At 37.0% G+C, this 23,027-nt stretch overlaps 1 pseudogene; it reads right to left on the bottom strand.

The window, feature by feature from the left end:
* Positions 1 to 17,855: 17,855 nt before the first annotated feature.
* On the bottom strand, positions 17,856 to 19,821 carry LOC131652023 (uncharacterized; annotated as a pseudogene).
* Between the last annotated feature and the right edge of the window lie 3,206 nt (positions 19,822 to 23,027).

Below are 23,027 nucleotides of genomic sequence, written 5' to 3'. Positions count from 1 at the left end.
ACTCTCGAATCCAAGGGATTTCCCTTAGCGTGTCATAACATTTACCCTGTAAAGATTCCAAGAGGGTCTAATGTCGCCTCTAAGGCTATCCCTAGGATCATAGGTTACACGTCTGCATTGCATACACGGAGTTACAATACAAGGAGTCTCTCGCTTACGCGTGCATTGGCATTTTCATGCATTCATACATTCTCATTTGCATTTCTATCTTCGCCCGCATCCATACCAACCGTGCTAGCCAGTTTCCCGAAACTCCCAAAAAAATCAAAGGATCGTAGACTACGGAGCAAGGAGATCTTAGTCTTGCTAAAGAAAAAAAAAGATGCCTTTCGCCATGCCAGCCGCATGTCCATGCCTTGTCATAACAGGATTATGAATACAATGAAGGTTGTTATCGAGCAAGGATTAGTTCAACAAAGAGTTCCCTCATAGATACACTCCAGATGTATCTAGTCATAAAGGGGTTCATCTTAGAACATATCAAACTTTCGAGGACGCTCTACGATAACCTGGGGGCAAGGATTAGTCCAACTGGGGCAATATCCTGAACAAAGAGGCATAACCACGATGGAGGGAACTCGACATATGTCAGCCCCACACCAAGAAAAAGGGTCATAGGTGATACTATCCTCAGGAGAAGCAAAAGAGGTTCAGTCAAAGGAAACTCATGAAGTTCCGATACGACAAAAACCCACCGCTAACGATTTATTCCCGCCAGTATGACATGTCCGAAGAAAGTTCGAGGTTGCCCTCACTTCTACAAGTTTAAGAATCTAAGGAGTGAAACAAGGTCAGTGGATCTACAAAGGAGATTATCCCTAGGATCAATAGGTGTTTACCGTGCTCACAATTTCAACTCTACAAACGCTAAGTGTCGCTCAGGATAAAAGATGTACCTTCGGATTAGCAATTCTAATGGGATGACCATGCAGGTTTTGGAATCAATTCATTCATTTCATTCACTCACTACTATGACTTTCCAGTCACACACTCCTATTTTTAGGGTTATTAACAAACTTGAGGGAGAATGACGAATACAAATAACTAAGTCCAGCTAAACATATGCTTTCAAGGTAAGACCAAGCCGAGGATGTACAGGCATTGTTTCCATTCCCAAACAGTGAAGATATAAGGATGTTGATCCCTCGTTACCCCCTCGAGTCAGGAGTTGGAGTTTTGTTTCTACTTTTTCAAATAAACCTTGATTTTAACCAGGGGCAGGGTAGATGTCGATTAATTCAATGATGTATTTTGGTTGTCAAGAGAATCAGTCAATCCCAGCAAGGATTCAAGCAAAGGTTCAAGCATATCTTCTTCCTCGCGTTCATCCAAGATTGAGGAAGCAATGGAGATAACATTCACAAACATCTTCTTCCTCAATACATCATTCAGGATCGAGGAAGTATCAAAGTCGAAGCTTGCAAATCAAAGTCGACATGGCAGTCACAATATTCGATATCCAAGGATCAATCTCAAAAGGAGTATTCAAAAGAAAAAGGAGAAAAGCACCCGCTAAGTCAAAAAATTCCATGAATAAAAAAAAACGACCTAGGCAAAATTTAGGGCATCCCGATGGATCAAATTCAAAAGAATTGGTTCATGCAAAAATAAGGGATAAAAACAAAGGCTAAATACAATGGATAATCTGGTGACTGCTAAATCATCAAAGCTTCGCATCCATGCTTGGATCTTCACAATATTTTCATCAATGCTTGGATCTCTATTAAGGCTTCTGCTCAACATCGAAACTGAAACGTTTCTCTTGCAAACAAAGCACATCCATTGGATTAGTAGAATTTTTAGGATCTGGAGAACATCAAGGAGAAAAGGGGTGGGATAAATAAAATTTTGAGCCTTATATCCATTGTTTCTTAAAACATGAACCAGGCCAAGTTACAACATTTAAAAGTCCTAATTGAGGCAAGGTTAACCATGAAAGCATATTAAGCAGGATTTGTTATACTGACTCCTATGTTTGTTAAAACTACTTCTAATCACTATGCTTCTTCAAGCATTCATTTCAAAACCATCCAGTCCTAATTCATAACGGACTTCGATTTCAAAACTGGCATACGCATTCCATTGGAGCTACTTCTCAAAAAAGTACAACACCGTCTACGAGTATACACTTAGCATCGAGGAAATCTCGAAATGGGTTAATCAAAGGTGATCATTTCTAATAAAGACCCTGGAGTCGGGGGAACCACATCTAGGGGGTTCTCCTAAACGGGGGCAAAAAATTTCAAGGAGCACAGGGGCATACAATCGAACATCCTATTAACTAGGGGCAGTCTTCCTAAGGTTCAATCGACTTGGGGCACATCTCAAAGCAATCACAAACAGGGGCATGTCAGACATGGGAAGAATTCAATTTCAGAGGATAGAACACTATGGATAACCTTCCATGACCTGGAGATCAGGGGCACACCCTCCAATCTAAACATCGAAGCATATGACAAGGCTATTCCCCGGGGCACTTCCTTCATAAGCATCTTTCTCCATGAAAATACTGGGGCAATGGATATCAAATCCGCAAGACACACAACAAAAGGAAAAAGGCGTTCTCGCACTTTACAACATCGAACAAATCTTTCTCCTAACTACGATCTTCCGAGCTCAAACAAAACAGGTATTGGGAAATCGCGCTAGCATCACACCCCATCCTAGCAAACAGACCTGCAACTCCAGCGAACTATATACGCTTTGGTTATTAATAACCTACCATTGGAGCATCACACAAATACATACAAATCACGCATTACATACATTGGTTGATACATTACACCGTAACTCCTTATGTGGTCTTCTTTAAGACGAATCTCACGATCCTTTCTCGGAGTTTCCTCAAGCTGTCTTATGCAAGACAAATTATCACCATTTCCAAGAACCTCTTTAGGTAGTCTTTTTTCAAGACATTTCTTTTCTAAGTTCCTTTTCAGGTAGTCTTCTTTAAGACATTCCTTTTTCTAAAGTTCCTTTTCAGGTAGTCTTTTTTAGACATCCCTTCTCTAAGTACCTCTTCAGGTAGTCTTCTTCAGGACATTCTTTTTCTAAGTACCTTTTGAGGTAGTCTTCTTCAAGACATTCTTTTTCTAAATACCTTTTCAGGTAGTCTTCTTCAAGACGTTACTTTTCTAAGTTCCTTTTCAGGTAGTCTTTTTCAAGACGTTCCCTTCTTTCTAAGTTCCTTTTCAGGTAGTCTTCTTTAAGACATTACTTTTCTAAGCACCTTTTCAGGTAGCCTTCTTCGAGACATTCTTGTCCTAAGCACCTTTTCAGGTAGTCCCTTTCAAAAAAAACAATTCGTCATCCCTCTCAAGAACCTCTTCAGGTAGTCTTCTTTAAGACATCTTTCAACCTTTTCAGGTAGTCATCTTTAAAGACATTCCTCATCCCTTGCTAAGAACTTTTTCAAGTGATCTTCTTTAAGACAATTTTCTATCTACGCTAAGAGCCTTTACAGGTGGTTTTCTCTAAGACAAATTGCTACCATTTCGATAAATCATTTCAGATAGTCTTCTTTAAGACAAACATTCACTTCCATTCCAAAAAGACCTTTTCAGGTAATCTTACAGAAGACATTACTTCGTTCCACTCATTACGTCAACCAAACATGTGCATAACGCATAAACATGATGCATACGCATTTACAGAAATAAAATTCTACACAGGTAAATTCTGCAACAACACTTGCAGATAACCCTGTTGGTGCAGGTGAACTTGCTAGAACTATAGCAAGCAATCCTATAGGGGTCCACAAACTGCAAAAAACTTACTAAAACTATAGTAAGTAGGGGTCCACAAACTGCGAAACTTACTAGAACTATAGTAAGTAGGGGTCCACAAACTGCGAAACTTACTAGAACTATAGTAAGTAGGGGTCCACAAACTGCGAAAGCTTACTAGCATTATAGTAAGTAGGGGTTCACTAACTGCGAAAACTTACTAGAACTATAGTAAGTAGGGGTCCACAAACTGCGAAAGCTTACTAGCACTATAGTAAGTAGGGGTTCACTAACTGCGAAAACTTACCAGAACTATGGTAAGTAGGGGTCCACAAACTGCGAAAGCTTACTAGCACTATGGTAAGTAAGGGTTCACAAACTACGAAGACTTACCAGAACTATAGTAAGTGAGGGGTTCACAAACTACGAAGACTTACTAGAACTATAGTAAGTAGGGGTTCACAAACTGCAGAGGCTTGCTGACCATAACAAGCCAATTACACAACCAACAGAAGGTCCTCGCTATTCCTTTTCAGGAACCTTTCCAGGAAGTCTTCTTCAAGACGTATTCCATCCTTTCTAGGAGCTTTTCCAGGCATACAAGATTTTTCAAACGATTCCTCAACTGGTTTTATCGCGTTAGTCCCTCGGCAGTGATATTCTCCAAAACTTCAATAACAATCAAAGGTGTCTTCTTTCTTTTCAGAATTACTAACACACTTCGATTTACATAAACTAACAATCATGCATCATTTCAACTTACATACTTCATTCATACATATTGCATATACATACACCGCTCTCATCTATTTTGAGAAGCTCGCTGCATCATGCATCGCATGCATCATAAGCATTGCATAAAGTCAAAACTGCCTTTTCAGGCCACGCTACGATCAAAATGCGTAGCTCCTCAAAAAAAAAGGGAGCACCTGCTTCGCAAAAAAAAAAAGAGAGAAAAAAGAGAAGAAGGAGTGATATTTACCCTGGGTGGCATCTGTAAGCCCATCTCCCACGGAAGTTCTCCTCGATAAATGCAAATTTTAGGGCATTTCAGTGTCCAATCATCTTCTACCTTTAGATCACGATAGGCAGACGTGCCTATCTGACTCTCCAGATTTAAGAAGATTGAACAGGGGCAGCTGTCATACCCCAAAATTTGCCCTCCGCATTTCATCCTCAATAATTCAAGGTTCAAGGGACTATTCAAAGCAGCATTCTCCTATAAATTGGAATAGAGGTGTGGATAACAGGTATTTTGGGACCCAAGCGCTTGGGCACAATTAACACAAGGGTTTTATCATTTTTGGGGGTATTTCAGGGTTTTACTAACATTTTGATTATTATTTATTTTAACATGACTAACTATTTGTATTTAACATTTGTTAATTGTTGTTAATATTAGGATTTTTTTAATTAGCTTTTATTAATATTATTATTATTTTTATTAGGTTTTTATTTTTAGGTTTTATTAATTATCATTAGTTTATATTATTATTATTAGTAATTAACATTAGTTAGTATTATTAGTAAATATTTATTATTACTAATTATTATTATAGGATTATCTCTAGGATTAATAGGTTTAGTCTTGGTAGGCCCATTAGGTTAAGAAAACAAAAAAACTAACTAAAATAGATGAATATAAAAAAGAGAGAGGCTGTAAGGATGGGGGGCTGGCCGAAAATCTGGAGAAGGAGAACTATGCCTCCAAAACCGTAAAAAACAGACTCAAGCAAAGGAAAAATCAGATTTTTGTTCTGAGTGTTGGAGGTTGATTCAAGACACTCAATCATCATCTTCTATTCAGCCTGCACAGAATCGCAAGTCATATGCCTACAAAAGAACGAAACTTCTTGAACTCGGTTCCATGCCTACACGCCTCCTGCCCATGAACTAATTATATATTCGTGTCTGTATTGATAGTGTGATTCTGTCTGGATAGTTTAATTGTGTTTCCTTGCAGGTTGATAGTTCCACCATTAATAGGGTTCAAGAGCTTTAAATTGGGGATTATTCAATACAGGAAAAATTGGACCCTAAGACTTATACCATTGCGTTCGGATGATAATTTGCAATTGATTTGTGTTCTTATAATCTGTTTATTTGTGGTGTTGCTCGGATTTGCAGGGGACGACAACGGTTGCGTCCATGAACGAAAACGAAGAAGAAGAACAGTCCACACGCGCGTTGTATTTTTTTTGAATTTTGTTCATGTGTTTTCGTATATGATTGTTTAGAATTATCAATTTAACACCAACTGTATGCAGCGCGTTTGGCTTGAAGAGAGAGCTTGGGACCAAAGGGACCTGGGTTCGATCCCAGCGTCCCACATATATTTTCCTATTTTTCTTTGATAAGGCATATGCGCAGATTCAACGCTACCCTCTCCACACATGGCCACGCTACTCCTTCACACCAAGACCGTCAGATCCCATCAAGATTGGATCCAACGCGCGCAGACCTGCAGCCTAGCATGATCACTCATCAACGCAACACGCAGGATTAATATTAGGATCCAGTATTTCGTCCCTTATGCATGAGCACCATACACCTTCAATCATCACCGCTGGATGGCACCCGGAACTGATCCAACGCACAAGAATTTGAAGGTACACCGTGGAGCTCCATGGGTGCATCCCACGGAATCACTGCCAGGTTTTTTTTTATATATTGTTTTTTTGTTTATTATTTAGTTATTAGGATTTAGGTTTAATTATTTAGGTTTAATTAATTTAATTAGGATTAGAAATATAATTAGGTTTAGAAAAATCAAATTAGGATTAGGGTTAGGAGTATAACATTTTCCCCGATTACTCGATTATGTCAATTATTCGACTTAATTGATTTAATTAATTTTAATTATTATAAAATCACAATAAAACCTATAAAGTTTATACTATTAGGGTTTGCCCCATCCCGTTGGCCACTGGCCAAAGTGTTAGGATTAGGGTTTTCTAGCCAACGTAGGCTTTAGCCAAATAATTTTTTAGAATTTTATTCGCTTCGATTAAATTAATGGATCGCGGTGGGTAACAATCAATCCTTTAAATAATTAAATATAAATAAAAATAAACATTATGTTGCTAAATGGTTTTAACCATCTTATTGGTTATGATGATTAGCATACCTTATCAATTTGTTATTATTTGTAATCGTATTAATCGGTTATGAGAGGTAACAGTATAAAAATACAAATTCATAAAATAATAAAATACGTTAATTCATTACTAGTGATAATCGAATCAATCGATTTGAATTGGTAATGGTGCAAAACCCTAATCTTTTAACTATGGTGATCAAACCTATTGATCATTGCGGTTAATTGTGCCAAATCAGGGTTGTACGCCCGAAACATCTAAAATACACTAAACCACGATACTATAGGATTTTTATCCTGGGCAACTCAAAATGCCCTTTCAAATCAAATTCAAACTGCGATAGGCCATTCAAAAAGCCTCAAGACAACTTCAGACTATTCAAATCAAATTCTAAGGCGTACAATCCTGTGCCCGAACTACGTTGACTCTGATTCTCCATAAGGAGATACGTAGGCACTTGGCAACAAGGCGAGTCCCCTTCCATAAAATCTCAATTTTCCCCTTATTCATTTCCTTACCTATAAGCTTCAATTTTAGCCATAAACCTTTGTCCTTAGATTCAAAGCCAATAGGAAAGGGTTGAGGGTGCCTAACACCTTCCCTCGACCTGAATATAGTATCTTACCTTGATCTCTCAACTACGTAAGGTTTCCTATTCGCCTTGGTAGAATAGGTGGCGACTCTCTAAGTTAAATTTTTAGGCAGGTTGCTACACTCGCGAGAACATCAAAGACGAATCAATCCGATTCTAAGCGATGTAGTGAAAAAGGAAGTTCAAAAGCTGTTAGAAGCAGGAATCATATACCCTATATCCGATAGTAAGTGGGTAAGCCCTGTACACGTCGTACCCAAGAAGGGAGGTGTCACTGTCATTACAACCCCTAAAGGCGAATCAATAGCGCAACACACTCAAACTGGATGGCGAATGTGTATTGACTACAGAAAACTCAACAAAGCCACTCGAAAGGATCATTTTCCTTTACCATTTATAGACCAAATGCTCGAACGGTTGGCAAAACACTCTCATTTCTGCTACTTGGATGGTTACTCAGGATTCTTCCAAATTCCTATCCACCCTGATGACCAAGAAAAGACGACATTCACATGTCCTTATGGCACATTCGCTTATCGACGAATGCAGTTCGGACTGTGTAACGCACCAGCGACATTTCAAAGATGCATGATGTCGATCTTTGCTGATTTTCTCGATGGAATGATGGAAGTATTCATGGATGATTTCTCCGTATGTGGAGAAAGTTTTGAAGGATGTCTTTCGAACCTGGAGATGGTACTTAAACGATGCGTAAGTGTCAACTTAGTACTAAATTGGGAAAAATGCCATTTCATGGTAAGACAAGGAATCGTACTTGGACACATCGTGTCTGATAAAGGGATTGAAGTTGATAAAGCTAAGATCGAAATCATTGAAAACCTTCAACCCCCGAAAAGTGTTAGAGAAATACGGAGTTTTCTAGGACACGCTGGTTTCTACCGCCGTTTCATAAAAGATTTCTCTAAAATAACCAAACCACTGACTGAGCTACTAATGAAGGACGCGGAATTCATATTTGATGAGAAATGTCTAAACGCCTTTCAAACTCTTAAACAAGCACTGATATCCGCACCAATCATGCAACCACCTAACTGGAACGAACCATTCGAAATTATGTGTGATGCTAATGACTACGCTGTAGGAGCTGTCCTAGGACAGAGAAAAGATAAGAAACTTCATGTTATATACTACGCTAGTAGAACCTTAGACCCTGCGCAGATGAACTACGCCACTACAGAGAAGGAACTCTTAGCTGTCGTATTCGCGTTAGACAAATTTCGATCTTACTTAGTGGGAGCGAAAATTATTATCTATACCGACCATGCCGCTATTAGATACTTATTAACCAAAAAGGATGCCAAACCAAGACTCCTTCGATGGATCCTACTCTTGCAAGAGTTCGACCTTGAAATTAAGGACAAAAGAGGCACCGAAAATGTGGTTGCTGATCACCTATCAAGAATGGAAGGAAATAAACCTAACGACGTGCCCATTAATGATGATTTCCCATATGAGCGACTCATAGCCCAGTTAGACATCGCTTCGGTAACAGAAACTTTAAACAATACTCAAACCGAAGTAGAAAGAACTGTCAAAGCATATATAGCAAACTCAACCGTACCTTGGTACGCTGATATCGTTAACTACCTAGCCGCTAAAATATTACCGCCAGATCTAACTTACCAACAAAAGAAGAAGTTCTTCCACGACCTGAAACAATACTATTGGGACGAACCACTTCTTTTCAAAAGAGGAGCCGATGGTATATTCCGTCGTTGCGTCCCTGAAGAAGAAGTAGGAAGCATAATTTCTCACTGTCATGCTGCTCCCTATGGGGGACATGCAAGCACTTCCAAGACTTGTGCAAAGATCCTACAAGCTGGTCTCTTTTGGCCAACCTTATGGAAAGACGTTCACATCGTTGTTAAGAACTGCGACCGGTGCCAACGCGTTGGAAATATATCAAGACGCGATGAAATGCCTCAGAAAGGAATTTTGGAAGTCGAAGTCTTTGATGTGTGGGGAATCGATTTCATGGGACCATTTCCTTCTTCATTTGGTAACAAATACATACTCGTCGCTATTGACTATGTATCGAAATGGATCGAGGCTGTTGCCGCTCCTACGAATGACACGCGAGTAGTAATCCGACTCTTTAAAAACATCATCTTCCCTAGATTCGGTATCCCTAGAGTAGTAATTAGCGACGGTGGCTCACATTTCATATCCAAAATTCTTGAGAAACTTCTGTTAAAATATGGAGTTCACCACCGAGTAGCAACACCTTACCATCCACAAACTAGTGGACAAGTCGAAGTCTCAAATAGAGAAATTAAACAAATTTTAGAGAAGACTGTTGCTACATCTAGGAAAGATTGGTCCACTAAGTTACCTGAGGCCCTTTGGGCATATAGAACTGCTTTTAAAACACCCATCGGAACCACACCTTTTAAATTAGTCTATGGTAAATCCTGTCACCTCCCGGTAGAACTCGAACATAAAACTTATTGGGCCATTAAAACCCTTAATCTAAATTACACTGCCGCTGGTGAAAAACGAATCTTAGACATTCACGAATTAGAAGAGCTTAGATTAGACGCTTATGAAAATGCTAGAATCTATAAAGAAAGAACGAAAAAATGGCATGATAAGAGAATATCGAGAAAGGAATTTAACATAGGAGATATCGTACTTTTATTTAATTCTCGACTTAAACTCTTCCCGGGAAAACTTAGATCTAGGTGGTCTGGTCCCTTTGAAATAACCAAAGTTCTACCTAGTGGAGCTGTAGAAATTAAGAGTAGATCTAGCGAACCATTCATAGTTAATGGACAACGGTTAAAACACTACTATTTCGTAGATAACAAAGAATATTCTAACTGTATGAAATTAGTAGAACTTCCCACTCAGCTTACCACTTAAACATCATTGACTGGTGTCGAGCTACCGACATTAAACAAAGCGCTTTGTGGGAGGCAACCCATATTTCTTATTTTATCTTATTTTTATCTTATTTTTATCTTTATTTTATTTTATTTTTTTTCTCTTTTTCTCCTGTTTTTTTTTTAAAATTTATATTTTACTACTTTTATTTTTATTTATTTATTAATTCATTTATTTATTTTTATTTTTATTTTTTTCTTTTTACCCTACATCATTCTATTTTTCTTCAGCTTCTGACTAACATAACTGACTTAATATGAAAATCTACTCAAAAAAAACCTTTTCAGGATAATTTCTTTTAATTGCCTACTAACATCATGCAAGGAGTAGACTACATGAGTATCACTTTCAGGGGAAGAGGTCAGGTGAGGAGGTTTGAGGCTTTAGCGGATAGAGAGATGACTCCTACCATTTATGCTGATGACCGTGCTATGAATGCCTTAGGCATTAGAGAGAGTGTCTTATACTGGCTGCACCAGATAGGTTGGGATACTTCACCCATTAGGAGGAGGTTTAGCTCTTACCGTAGGCTTACCCTTGAGTTCCTTAGTTCTTTGAACTATCTGCCTAACCATGGTTTAGGATTTAACCATGGCTTAATCCGATTTAGGTTGTTTGGTATTGATTACCGCTTTACCCATAGGGACTTTGCTAACCTTTTAGGTTTTTCTAGCGGCCCTGATGTTTTCACTGTCACCCAAGAGGAGCTCCTCGAGCACCATGAGCTTGACTATTTTTGGGGTAGTATAACTGGTAACTACCACCCTGAACCTGAAGATATGTACTCAGAGAGCATCCATAACCCTGCTATTAGGTATTTCCATAAGATCCTGGCCCATACCCTATTTGGAAAAGAGCAACACATTTCCTTGGTATCCCGTGATGAGCTTTTCATTATGTTTTGCGCTTCACAAGGTCGTCCTGTCAATGCTGGTACCTTTATGGTCGCCAATTTTGTCCGTATCATTGAGACTGATCATACCCCTTTACTTATGGGAGGCCTAGTTACCATGATAGCAAATGCCGTAGGAATGCGACAACCACTTCTAGGATTAAACCCTTATGGCGGAATTCGTCCTATGAATATCCGTTTCTGCTTTAACACACACCTGATAGGAAATTTAGGACCACATGAGTTTGACCTGCTAATTAACCATGACGTGGTGTACCAGTTCGTTTTACCTTACCCTATCACAAGTCTTCATAACCGAGCTAACTGGTTGTTTGACCTGAATCATCCACCTACCCCTCCTTCACCTGAGACTCCCCAGATTTATGAGCATCATATCTCTGACGCTGAATCTGATCCTACTCCACCTCCTCACTATTATGACTTTCCTTCTCCTGAGCACCGCCTCCTGACTCCTGATCCTCATACTCCTTCTCGTGAGTCTGCTGCTCCAGTGGTTGTTGGACCCCCGCCTCTCGATACTGCAACTGCTATTCAGAATTTAGAAAATCAGATTACTGGCTTACGTGGAGAGCTTAATACTCTACGTGTGGATTTTCATGGTTTCATGGACTTGGTGACAGAGCAGCTCGATTATCTTAATCAATATTTTCACTCTCTTAATCGTGGCTGAAGATTGTTTTTATGATGTTTGGTTTTCTTACTTCCGCGCTTTGACATTGAGGCCACTGTCCGTTTCAGCGTGGGGGGGAGAATTAGTTAGGATTTCCTGTTTTTGATTTATTTTGAAGTCTATTTATTTTTTAAGTTTAGTTAGAATTTCCTATTTGGATTTATTTTGAAGTTTTAGTACTTATTTTGGAAGTTTAGAATTATTTTCAGAATTATTTCAATTATTAATTTTCAGAGTTATTTTTTTTTCTTCTCTTTTGTTAATTTTAAATTTTCCACTTTTCATATGTCTGCTAATTTTGTGTTTGTGGCTTTGGCTTAATAGCACTGTTATATTTCTGCTACTGCATATTATTGTAATAACTATCTACTCTAGCAGAAAGAAGAAAAAAAAAGAGAGAATTTCTTTACCTTTCAACTGAGTAAAATTATACTGTGTTAATTAATTTGCATCTCTTTTATAAAGAAACTATATAATTTTATCTTAATATATGGTATGCTATTTCACTCTAAATTGTTGGTCCAATTACATTGCATGCATATAGTAGTCAAACTATTAATTGGCAGCAAACATAACTTGTCATAGCATGCATGACATTGTTCTTCTCTATACATGTTACTTTGGAATCTTGCATAGATATTAATGAGTGATTTGAACCATGCATGAGGAATCTTGACCATGTGATGATGCTGTGCGTTAATTGATTGTTTTGTTCTTTCTGGATAAGAAAAAAAATATATATATAGCAGCAGAGTGCCCCTAGGCAGTGCATGTGCCCATCGGCACTCACTCCTTTTTCCTACACACAGTGTTGTTGTTTTGTTCTGTCTGGATAAAAGAAAAAAAAACATAAGGACAGCAGAGTGCCCATAGGCACTCACTCCTAATTTAAGTGCCCAGCGACACTTTTCCTTTTATTTTTGACATACTGCCACTCGACAGTGGTGTGCATGTGCCTATAGGCACTCCCCATTTTTTTTCTTCTCTTCATTTTTCTCTGTCTCGTAGCAGACAAGCATCACAGACCTGCCCAAGATTCTCTACAATTTATGACACTCAAACCACCACTTTTATTAGCATTGAAACCACAAATTCAAAATTCAAATTTAATTTTCAAAATTCAACCTACCCCATTTAATTTTCCACAACCTTTTATATCTCCTACTCTCTTCACAATACTTCATCACTTCTCAAACTTTCTCATTTCTCAAATACTCTCCCTACTCTTTCTCCTTGGCCTTATACAAATCAACCTTGAAGAATTACATCCATGGCTAGAAGAGGAAACCAGCGCGTCCAACTAAATCGGGGAGAGCCGGACCTCACCAGAATTGTTTTCCGCCAAGGTGAACGCGGTGAGCTCCAGAGAGATAGATACCTAGCCTTTTACCAATGTTCCGTTATTGCTACGAGATATCCGGATGAGACGTGCATGCGCAGGCTGGGAATATATGAAGATATAGGAGATATGCTGCAGTGGTCTAACTTGGATTACTTCTGCAATTTGAGGCACCCTACCATTGAATCTCTGACTTTGGAGTTCTTGAGTTCCTTTTCATACATCACCCCTCCCGGTGACGGTATGTACCTATCTGGTGTCGCCCATTTTCGATTGCTCAACAATGAATATTCTTTATCTCAAGCGCAGTTGAGCGACATGTTCCATTTCCCGCGAACTCCAGGCATACACTACCGTATTCCCTCCAACGTGAATTGGATGACAATGGGATTCGGAATATGGGAAAGCCTAACCAGTGAACGCCCTGCTGGATAGGATAAGCTATTTGCTTCTAAATTTCATAACCCGACAATACGGTATTTTCACCGTATTCTATCCAACACCATCATGGCTCGTTCCAACAACAACAAAGTTAATGCAAGAGAGCTGTTTATCATGCACTGTTATTTTTCACAAGAATCGAGGATAAACGCTAGCTCCTTCATTTTCCTACATATCCACAGCCTCATTTCAAGAGACGGAACTACTCCGTTTTGCATTGGCGGTCTTGTTACATCCATAGCCATCAAGCTGAACCTGTGGAATACTATAGAAGAAATGCCCGCACTGACAACTACCTTCCTTGACATCAACTATTGTCGTTCCGGTCATTTAATTAAGAACAGAGTGGCTGGAGGATATACGCTAATGGTAGGCCACAAAGAAGTCCCAAGTATCGTACTACCAAATAGAGCACGCACCAACCCAAGGTCTATGAATAATTGGCTCTATGATTTAAATGCACCCGCTCCTGGAGCTATCATTCAAGAAGACAACGCGACTGTGGACGAAATGGAGGAAGAATTAGAACAACAAGGTGGTAACAACCAAGACAACATGCAAATGCCACCCGAAGATCAAGTTGGTCCCTCAAATACACAAGGAGGAAGAATGAGGCCTATCCCCATGACGCTCGACTTTATGTACGACGAAATGGTACGCCACAACGCCGACATGACACAACAAATACAACAAATACAACAAGAGCAACATGATTATGCCAATTGGACCAACGACGGTATGTGGGATTTAAGCGACCAAATGCATGCACTTTCTATGCGGGTGGATGGCCTGTACGATCACTTTAACATCCAACCACCTCCCGACCAAGGCGACCAGTAGCATAAGCATTGAGGACAATGCTTGGAATAAGCATAGGGGAGTTAGAATCTATTTTATGCCTTATGTCCTTTATTTTTCTTAGTAGATTTATTTTTCAGCATAATTTCCCTTTCCCGCAATTTCCCTTGAATAAAATTGTGTACTTTCGAGTTCATAATGCAAATTTCGTGTGTTTGTCCGAACTTCCCCATTTATTTGAACCATAACAAAATTTTAAAAATTTAAATGCATAGATCTAAACACCCGAAGGGTACTTAAGTACCAATCGCTTGAAGATAGGTACGGTCCAAATACTTTAGGACCCCACGCTTGTTGAATCGTTTTGAGTATTCACTTTACCGAAACCTTAGACTTTGAACCTTCTTAATTACCCCGAGTAGTTTATTTAGCAGTCGGCACCATCTTGACATGAACTACGTAGGAAGCCGATGAATATAAGTGAATGATCCCTAAGCTATTAATTAAACTTTATTAACTAACGGCAGCACCCAACTAAGTTAGATGATCCTCACCCGGTCGTTTAGCCCAACAGTGTTGATTCCGTTAAAAAAAATAATAATGATAATATTTCAACCGCTGCAGATTGGTTCAGTTTTCTCTGGTGCTGAACTTGGTAGGGCGAGCTACGGTTCGATCCCCCACAATTTGTTAACGGATAAATAAAAGGAGTCGAAAACCTTACGCACCAGAACTCCTCAGTTGAGAAAACGATAAAACAGGGATCATAGTCGCTAACCGGTTATCCTACTATGTGAATGTTAAGGTAAAGGGCTTAATGTGATTGCGCTAGAATGAAAATGGGTAAGAATTAGGCGAAAAGGTTTAGGGAGAGCTATAGTGTCGTGACTCGGAATGGTTTGCAAACGTGGGGATTCTTCAGTATTTTTACCGTATCTGTTACTTTGAAGTTATTGCGACTTATACAATTCGGGTAATGCCATGAATTGCATTTAAAATATTTTTTTCTCAAAAATTGATTTCTTATAATTATTTGCTTGAGGACAAGCAAAGATTTAAGCATAGGGGAGTTTGATAACACGAAATTATACCGTATTATCGGTCTCGATTACGACACAATCCGTAACATTTAATTAGTTATTATTTTATTTTATTATGGTTTTATGCTGTTTTGTTATTTGTTTCAGGAATTTTAAATAAATCTCAAGTATTGGGAATAATAAGCAATTGGGGTGTTAGAAACAAGAAAATGAAGAAAAAATGCAAAAAGTCCAAACCCATGTGCAAAAGCCCAGAACGAAGATCCAAGAAGGAAAAGCACGTGTGCCCCTAGGCACTCAGAGTATGCCCCTCGGAACTGGATGCAAATTTGTGAAGTGTGCCCCTAGGCACTCACGTGTGCCCCTAGGCACAAACCCCTTTTCCACTATTTACGCCTGTTTCTCAGCAAAACGTGAGACGGTTCTGCATCCGAAAAATGAGGAAAGTGGAAGACTGATTATACGAGTTAACCTGATTTTATGAAGCATATAAAAAGAGGAAGATATCACAACTGAAGCCTCTCTCGTCTCCGCACCGAATTTCAGTCTTAGAGTTTTTGTTTCCACTGTTATTTCTTTCTGCACACAGAACCTTTGTTCCCTTTTTAATTCACCATCCAAAGTAGTAATTCTTTGCATTGAAGGATTACTACACTTAGTTTAGTTTAAGTATTTAATTTCCGGATCTGTACTGTTACGTGAAGAATTGCTTGAACCTGTTTGAAGCTTTGGAACATAGAGCTCAGTTTAATCATTCAGTTTACAGGTTTCTTTTACATGCTTACATTGTTTAATAATTTTACTGCTATGCTTGTGTTGATTTATTCATATTATGTTTCCTATTTGACTGAAGAATATAATATGTTCGGCTAAATTATCGAACCGGTGTGTAAGGTCTCAGACGGACAGGTTTAGTAACTGTTTGGCTTAAATTTCTACAAAGCATTTTTTTGGTTCTGATTTCCTATTTTAATATTGAGTCGTATTTTTACGAAAGTAAATTACATCCTAAGGTCTAAAATCAAAATAACGAGAGTGTAAGGTTTTTACCGGATAGCGGTCATCGAACATCAACTCTAAATACAGCGAGAGCGCTTTAGAGTTGATTATAATTTATTCGACTTTCAAAAATTATTTTCAGTTTGTAATGATTTAGCGAGAGCGGACTTTAGGACTGATAGTATAATCTAAGTCAATAAACACTAAAGTGGGAGGTAAAGGTTTTTAACTCGAATAACTTATTCTGAAAAGTGACTCCATTTATTTAAAATATGCCATTAAGTTGCTAAACCCGGAAGTCGGACTATTGCACACCGGTGTCTAAACACCTGATTAATTAATTATTGTTTACCTTAGTTTAATTAAGTTTCATTTCTACACCAACAAATATCGAAAGCCTTAGCTACCAACTGCAACGAAAGACCGTATTATTTGACCCTCAGTCCTTGTGGGTTCGATATCTTTTAAAACTTAACGACTAAGCTGTATACTTGCAGCGATATCCCGATTGACTTATGTAAAATCCCGATCAAGGTGTTCAAAATCAAACTTATCCAATATAAAATCGTAAAATTAAATTGAAATCGAAAAATTGTATTTAATTCAGATGTGTTTGGATTATTTTTTAATAAAAGCACACGGCGATTCGGTTCAATTTGCAGTTTGTAATTTACAAATCGAACCAAACCGCATTACGTTACAACCAACGTTAACTTAACCTACATTCAACCCAAACTCAAACATATTATGTATTAGTCTTACCATTTCAAATGATTTTCCTTCCTTACACTTAAAATTTCAGTTTAAATTTTCTTAAATCTTGCCTAGCACTATCACGCCTTCTTCTCATCTTCTTTTTCAATTACATATCACATTTTCTTATCTAGTCTCTCATTTCTTAGAGTATCCACATCTATGCCACCCAATTTGGTAGTGTAAATGCACCCCACCCAATATAATATATTATTTCATATTTCTCAATTACTTAAACCACCCAACTACATTTTCCAAAAAATCATACCACTCATCTAAAATTTTAAAATGGGTCCCACTAACTTACAATACATTCCAAATTTATATTTTACATTAATATATAAATATTTAATTTAAACAAATTAATTCAACTATATCAAAATGAATCAAAAAGGAAACCAACATATATTAAAAATAAATCAAAATATCCAAAAATAAATAAATAAGGGCAAAATAAAAATACATTGAAAAATTCGTAAATATTAATACAAACTAATAGTAGAAAATATACTAAACATGCATAAAATATACTAAACACTTAAAATAATTTTTAGTTATGGTTATTTTCATGTCCAAGACGTTCTCATATATGTTCTATCAAATCTTGTTGAAGGTGTCGATGAATTTCTTTGTCACGAACATGACGTCTTCTACGTAGAAACTTCTGAAAATCATTATTAGAATCATCTGGTGGTGCAGCCTGGTCATTGCCTAAATGCTCATAAGAATAATCAAAATTGCCACCATATGTGCCACGTTCATCTTCAGCAATCATGTTGTGTAGTATGATACAAGTATCCATTATGCGCTTCAGTGCATCCAGGTGCCAAGGTCGAGCTGAGTTACGTATGATCGCAAATCGGAATTGGAGAACTCCAAATGCTCGTTCAATATCCTTTCTTGCACCTTGATATTGGGCAAATAATTTTCTCTTATCCTTTATGGCATTGAGATGCTTTTCACAAATATTGACCATTCATGATAAATGTCATTTGATAGATAATAACCTTGTTGTATTTAGTGCCATTAATTAAATAATGGACCTCGGGAGCTCGATCTTACATAACATCGTTGAAGACATCGTATTGGTTCAACACATTAATATCATTATTTGAACCAGCTACCCCAAAGAATGCATGTCCATTGGTCTTGTGAAGCGATTGCTTCAAGCATAACAGTAGGCTTACTATAATCACCTCGGTCATACAACCCTTTCAATGCAACGGGGAAAATTTTTCCATTTCCAATGCATAGAATCAATGCTCTCCAACATAACTGGAAAGCCACATGCCTCCTCCATTTGTAGCATATATTCGACGTCTTCAATAGTTGGCTTTCGCAAATATTGTGACTCAAATACACTAATAACACCTCTTGTAAACTTATCAACATATTTTAGTGTTGTTGTTTCACCAATTCTCAAATAGTCATCTACACCATCAACATATGATCCATATACGAACACCCATATTCTCTATCCATTACAAAAAATTGAGTAATATAACTTTAACGAATTATATGATTTTAGTTAATTTTAATATATTTAATTATTTATTAAATAATATAATTGTTTGTTGTTTTCAAAATATTTCATATTAGTGATAATCTTACTCAACTTTTTGAGTTGGATAGATAATAATTCACTTATTTTATACTATATTTTATTTAAAATTGATTTTAGAATATCATAATTATATATTATATTTTTTATTAATATTAATATTATTAAGATACAATAAAATATAGTAATATTAATACATTAAAAATTAATATTGCGAAATAACACATTCATTATATTTGAAATATATAAAATAATTTAGAAAATAATAATAAATATGATGTATTTGTTTTGTTTACCTACAATTTTGGTTCATTTATTTTATCTTATTCACGAAATTAATCTCCTTATTTCAAATTTAAACAATTTTGCTCATTTTCTCAATTTTTTGCACTAAAAATTAATAAGATTTTTTTTTTTAATTTATAGTTTTTTATGTATAATGTTCCAGAAAAGGATCTTAGATGATTATTTGTCACGATTCACAAATAATATGTCATTTAAAAATAGAAGTATAGTCAAGATCAAGTGCGAAAATGTGAGAGAAACCAAAATTGTTTGAATTCTAAATCAGGAAGGATATTTTGGAACAAACAAATTACACCTACACAGTACATATTGTACATATATAAACCTATTTTTTGGTAACGATCATAACAAGTAAGAGCAATTTTGTCATTTTTAATTGAGTGTTCGGGTTAACTCAAAATATAATTTCTCTTTCAATTTTCTTTACAGTTTGATACATTCTTTCTTTCTCAACGACAAACTCTCATTGTTTTCTCTCATCGCAACAGCTCTTAACAAAACTCTCTCTCATCGGCGGCGCTTTCTCTCATTGCAACTCTCTCTCAACGTACGAAGGCTACATCTTTCCTCTCTCTCACCCACCGACGGCGCGACAACGCTTAAGCTTAGCTCTCTCCTCTCACAATGATGCTTCTTCCTTCACCGTCTCCTTTGCATCATTACAAGGTTCAATGTTTTTCATTGTCGTGTTTTCTTCTCTCCTATTAATCTTTTTTCTATGTTCCTATTTCTTGTTTATTCAATTGTTGAAAGAGGGGAATTGAAAGAGGGATAAGATTTAGGGTTTATCTCTTTCAATTTAAATGTCAGCACACACATTCTCCATTTTTGTTCTTTATTCCCTCTCTCTCTCTCTCTCTCTCTCTCTCTCTCTCTCTCTCTCTCTCTCTCTCTCTCTCTCTCTCTCTCTATTCTCCTATGGGTTCCTATTAACTATTAGCATATACACTCATTTAAATTGAAAGAGGTATACCAATAACCATTTTATTTTTTTCTGTTGTTGTAGTAATCATGTAAATGTCTTTATTTTCTTTTTGTTGTAGGAATAACGTTTATGGTTTATCAGTTCTTGATTGCTTAAATATGACATCATCATCATAATCTAGAAAGTCAACAGAAATTGAAGTAAGACATCAAGTTGTTATATTTTTAGTGTTGCATTTTATTTATCCATGAAATAAAAAAAATCACTAACTTTTAGGTATGTATGAGGCATAATTGTATGTCAGTTATATTGGACAATATCAACGAAATATGTGAGAGTTAATACGGATTTTGCTGTGAATCATATCAACAAAGATGAAGTAGGCACTTCGCCAGGAGATGTGGGTGTTAAAAATGAATATGAATTAGAAACACCTTTCGATGATGATGTTGATCTTATACAAAATTAATTAAAGTCTGCATCAAACATGGCTACAAGAATGAAGAATCAGCCAAGGAAGCGAGTGCAAATGACTAGGTTGAATTTGTAATGCATAATGATGTTGATCTTGGGGAAAGTCAATTAAGAATATTTAGTTTAGATTTGGAAAAAATACGGTGTAGTGCACAACTTGACAATTTATGGTTCTATTTTGATTATGTGTATAATGTGTTGATTATGTTATAGTGTACATTGTGTTGACAATTTGTGGTATTATTGCCAAATGAACCAAGATATGGAGTTTTTATGTATGGGTATATAATGTTGCTATGATTTGATGTATGAACTACATATTTAATAACCAATGTGGATCTGTTTGATTTTGTACACATATTAATCAAACTTTTAACTATAATAACTCGTTTTTTTATTGCATTAATCATCTTTTCAATACACAATGTTGCTCAATTTTGATGTTTGTGAACATATTGACCAAACTTTGAGCAACATAAACCAATTTTTGAAAATTTTCTCAAAGTTTTCCAAAATAAAAATTTACTGAACCACACAATTCACCCCTCGCCCCTCTTGTGTGTGAAGTCTCAATTCCAACACAATCTTCATTGGCACATACTCCTGAAGTTCAATCTTTATTAGCATGTACCTTAAGTTCAATATTCATCGCCACCTCTTAAACCATACATCCACTGGTGCCATATTTTACCTCATAAAGTCCAAATTTATATCGGCCTTTTAGGCCTGACTTCCATTAACATCCAACATCCCAATCCATTGACAATCATCATCGGACTTTCATTGTAGACTAAAAGCCCAACATATATTGGCAATAACGTGAAACCAGTCATCAACGTTAAACGTACAAATAACATGTTAGACTTGGGGCATGTAAAGCTTGTTCTGGTCATCCATATAACTTAGGAAAGAGATCTCTGAATTTCCTCCTCAGAAAGAGATCTCTGACCGGTCACCACATCCAACCTCCTAACAGGTTCCCTTAAAGAGTCGATCTGAAAGTCTAAATTACCAAACAACTGCTTACTCTAACCTTTCAACACCAACTTAAGGGCTTATAACTTTTCCAACAAAAACAAAAGCCTTCCAACCTTGAACCAAAGAACTAGACTAACGAGAGAGAACCACCTACGAGAAACTGTTATGGGATAACCAATGGTTACTAAACCAAAAAAGGTATCGACCCACTGTTTGATTGGAATATTTAAGAATGATAGGAAAATGGTCGGAGACATCCCAATAAAGAGTCCACTGAGTCATAACTCCCCAAAGATCCCACCACCCATTAGAAACAAGATTCCTATCTAACCTACTAGCAACACCTTCATTGGTATTATTGCCAAGTGAACCAAGATATGGAGTTTTTATGTATGGGTATATAATGTTGCTATGTTTTGATGTATGAACTACATATTTAATAACCAATGTGGATCTGTTTGATTTTGTACACATATTAATCAAACTTTTAACTATAATAACTCGTTTTTTTATTGCATTAATCATCTTTTCAATACACAATGTTGCTCAATTTTGATGTTTGTGAACATATTGACCAAACTTTGAGCAACATAAACCAATTTTTGAAAATTTTCTCAAAGTTTTCCAAAATAAAAATTTACTGAACCACACAATTCACCCCTCGCCCCTCTTGTGTGTGAAGTCTCAATTCCAACACAATCTTCATTGGCACATACTCCTGAAGTTCAATCTTTATTAGCATGTACCTTAAGTTCAATATTCATCGCCACCTCTTAAACCATACATCCACTGGTGCCATATTTTACCTCATAAAGTCCAAATTTATATCGGCCTTTTAGGCCTGACTTCCATTAACATCCAACATCCCAATCCATTGACAATCATCATCGGACTTTCATTGTAGACTAAAAGCCCAACATATATTGGCAATAACGTGAAACCAGTCATCAACGTTAAACGTACAAATAACATGTTAGACTTGGGGCATGTAAAGCTTGTTCTGGTCATCCATATAACTTAGGAAAGAGATCTCTGAATTTCCTCCTCAGAAAGAGATCTCTGACCGGTCACCACATCCAACCTCCTAACAGGTTCCCTTAAAGAGTCGATCTGAAAGTCTAAATTACCAAACAACTGCTTACTCTAACCTTTCAACACCAACTTAAGGGCTTATAACTTTTCCAACAAAAACAAAAGCCTTCCAACCTTGAACCAAAGAACTAGACTAACGAGAGAGAACCACCTACGAGAAACTGTTATGGGATAACCAATGGTTACTAAACCAAAAAAGGTATCGACCCACTGTTTGATTGGAATATTTAAGAATGATAGGAAAATGGTCGGAGACATCCCAATAAAGAGTCCACTGAGTCATAACTCCCCAAAGATCCCACCACCCATTAGAAACAAGATTCCTATCTAACCTACTAGCAACACCTTCATTGGTATTATTGCCAAGTGAACCAAGATATGGAGTTTTTATGTATGGGTATATAATGTTGCTATGTTTT

Source organism: Vicia villosa, linkage group LG1, assembly GCF_029867415.1.
Source record: "Vicia villosa cultivar HV-30 ecotype Madison, WI linkage group LG1, Vvil1.0, whole genome shotgun sequence".
NCBI classification, from domain to species: Eukaryota; Viridiplantae; Streptophyta; class Magnoliopsida; order Fabales; family Fabaceae; genus Vicia; species Vicia villosa.
This window is presented reverse-complemented; position numbering and strand designations above follow the sequence as displayed.